Raw genomic sequence first — 3,480 nt, 5'->3', positions numbered from 1 at the left:
CCTTCCCCGGCGCGCGCTGCGCCGTGCGAGCGCGCAGCGCCGTGTAAACACCAGCTGTGTCAAGAGTGAGCAGCTCCTTCTAGGTCAACAGACAGCTGTGTTGTTGCCAGGCAACGGCCTTCGCTCTCCTTCCTCTCCATCGGGCCCCTCGCAGCACCTCACTCGGGAGAGGGGCTGCTAACGAGGCGGGCAATTAGAGCAGAGCGCGCCCCCGCGGCGGCACCCCCGGGCCTTGCCCCGGGACCTCGGGGTCCGGCCCGGCTCCCCGGGCCCCGGGCGGATGGCGCGGCACAGCCGAGCAGGCCGCGGCCCGGGCGCGCGAGTCCCTTCGGCTCGTGGCTGTGGCTCTGGTGGCCGTCCCGGGCCTCGCTGCAGCCAAAGCCCCGCCGGCCGTGCCCTGCCGTACCCGCCGACGGGGCGGTGGTGGCTGCAAGCCCCCGGGGCCTTTGGAGCTGGCGCCCGGGGGCGGCCGTGCTGCGGGGGCGAGCGGGGGCACCGGCAGGGCAAAGCCCCCCTGCCCCTGCCCCCTTTCTCCCCGCCGTCGCCTTCCCGCTGGCCCTTTAATTTGCAAACCACGGGGTCGCGGCTCTGCAGTGGCACTTTGGCAGGTGGCTGGGGCTGTTTGCGGATTTGTTTCCAGGCTCTTGTTTGATTTGGCCAGGATGGCACCGGCGGGGAGGCTGCGGCTTCAGGGCCGAGCGGGGAGACAGCGTTTTCCCGGGGGTGGCAAGAGCCGGGCCGGGGGTGGGGGACACAGAGGTGGGGGCACCGAGCATCCTTGGACCCTGCTTTTATCCGAGGGCTGCAGAAAGGCTCCCCCCAAACCCCAGGGCCTGTGCTGGCGAGTGCCCCCCCAGCTCCCTCCTGTCACTGTGCAGATGTCTTTCAAGACTCTCGTATTTGCTGTGGCAGCTCGTGCTCCCCCCGCGCACCCCCCAGTCCATCAGTATGCATCATGTGTTTTTCTCCATGGCAACCTCCTTCCTCTCGTTCCCCCCCCACAATGCAAAAAGCACTTAGCTGCAGTAGCCATGACCCTGTGGAGATGGCTAACCTCTTCCCACCCACAGGTAGCTGGCACGCCTTTCCTCTCCCCCTCTGCCCGCAGCCCCCGAGGCCCCCGGCCGGGGGATGCTGCGGGCTTTATCTTCCGATTCCTGGAACTTTCTCGCCGGCCTCCCTTTATGGCACTGGCGCTTCTCCCATTTGTCTCTGCTAACCTGTCTGCAGCCCAAAGTCAATGTCCCCCCCCCCGGTGCTGGCTGGGAGACAAGCTAATCTAATCTATCCATCACGCGCCCAGGCGCTGCGGGGTGCAAGCTTGGCCGGCCCCAGCCCTGCTCCCTGGGTGGCCCGCTGGGCTCGGCCACGGTCCCTGACACCGAAGGACAGCAAAGGGCGCGGCACCGGGGCTGGGAGGGGGTGCGCGCCGGCGATGATTCACGCTCGGGCGGCCTTGGGCGAGAGGCGGCCTGGGAGGGAGCATGTGGTGTGCTGTTCAATCATGTTCAAGGTGCCACAGTCACATTGAGCAAGGGCAGCCGGTGCCTGCTGCTGCTCCGGGGAGGGGCGCTGCATGCTCCCGGGCTCCTGCCAGCTCGCAGACCCCTTGTCTGGGCTCCCCCTTCCAGGCCCCAGAGCTGCGTCCAGCATGGGCTCCTATGGATACGAGTGCAAAGCACCCAGCCTGCCGCTGGATCAGGCCCTGCGGGTTGTTTTCCTCGAAGCCAGGGGCTAGTAGCATGGGAGCAGCACTCACCCCTGGCTTCCCAGCTATCATGTCGCCACTCCCCAAAGCCTCTTCTGTCCTTGCCCTACTCCTCAGCAGCTACAGCATAGGGGGTACCAACCCCCCCAAGCCCGTATCCCTTGACTGATTAACACCTACTTGCTGCCTCGCCTTCCTTGCTGCAAATGGAGCCCAGCACCGCCAGGTCGGGAGCACCCCGCTGTTCCCGATGCCGGGAGGATCAGCCTTTTATAGCCTAGCCATGTTGGGGAGAGGAGCGAGCTGTGCTGCAGCAATGCCTTCAGCCTGGCCCAAATCCTTGGGCCGCTGGCCCTGGTTCCTCCAGCCCCTCGTCGTGGGCCTTGCAGAATTAGCAGTGCAATCCTTGCCACGCTGTCCACTTCCAGCCCGAAGCTTGGAGCAGGTTGAAATGGTTAATCCCAATACACCTGTGGGGGTTGTGGGGGGAGCGTCCTGGTCTCAGGGGTCTGGTTTCTGGCTCTCCCCCATCTCTGGGATTGCGGGTTTTGTCCTTTCACCAACCTCACACTGCAGGGAAACACCGTTCCCAGGGTGACTCCTGCAGGGCTCTGCCGTGGGCACAGGCAGGAGGAGGAGCACCAGAGGGGCTCTGATTTCCCTCTTTCTCTGACTGGCGTGTTCACTCTGAAACCTAAGGATTACCGACAGGCCGTGTCCAGTCCAGCTCTGACTGTCCACGCTCTGAGGCTCCCCCGCTTGTAGCCCTCACTCCTGCCAAGACCGTGGGGGTCTGAAAGCTCTCGCCTCTTCCACCCCGGCCCGGCTTTGAAAACTCAAAATTCACGGGTCCCGTTTTACAGCTAGGGTTTGAGGTCCACTTCTTTGCCCTCCGGGCTCTAAGCCTTTGGGGTTGGGTTTGCGGGACCCTGCAACTCGCTGTGAGCCTAAGCACGCCGGTTCCTGCGGTCTCTCCTGCCTCCGGGTGCGGGGGCTCAGAAAAACCTGGTGCCGGGGGACGTGATGCCGCCACCTCTGCCAGCACACGTGAGGCTGTCACCCGTGCTCTGCATGGAGCTGCACAACCACGATGCAAGTCTCAGACAGCCACCGGAGGCGGGTAGAGCCTGGGCCTTGTGCCAGGGTGAGCGTCGCCCGTGGGGGCCAACGTACGGGAGCTCGCTGCAACAGGACCCCCAAAGGGCTGAGGGGTGACTTCAAGCTCAGAGCCCACCGGGATTTCCTCCCCGGCTCTCACGAGCCCGCGGGACGTGGCCATGCATAGGGGCGGCAAGGGGGACGTACCAGCCTTCTGCAAGCTTTCTGCCAGCTCCTCTCGGATTTTCAGGGCCAGACGGGGATTTGGCTTCCTCCCTTCGCACGGGCAGCGAGGGAGAGTCCTCCGAGCTGGGAAAGGCCATGCCACGCCCAGCTTCCCAGCCAGCGCGCAGGCTTCGGGGCAGGCCTCTGCATCCCTCTCGTGCCACACGGCCTCGTTGCTAGCACAGACACGGCACCCCGAGCCCCCTCCGCCAGGCTAGACACGTTGGCACGGCCGCCCCGCGGCAGGAGGATGCACCAGATGCCCCCTCGGAAGCCGGCGCAGCTGCGGCGCTGGGCACGGCGCCTCGCAATCACTTCACCGCAGTCGCTTCCAGGGGGCCGCGTCCAAACCCAGCCTAGCTCCCCGAGCAGCCGCCTTCGCTCTCCCCAGCGCCAGCGAACGCACCCTCACACCTCAGCCAAGCCACTGCAGCGCGCTCCATGCCCCC

This window comes from Crocodylus porosus, unplaced genomic scaffold (assembly GCF_001723895.1).
Source record: "Crocodylus porosus isolate Cpor-Errol unplaced genomic scaffold, CroPor_comp1, whole genome shotgun sequence".
Classification (NCBI taxonomy): domain Eukaryota; kingdom Metazoa; phylum Chordata; order Crocodylia; family Crocodylidae; genus Crocodylus; species Crocodylus porosus.
The sequence above is the reverse complement of the archived record's forward strand: the minus strand, read 5'-3'. Positions refer to the sequence as shown.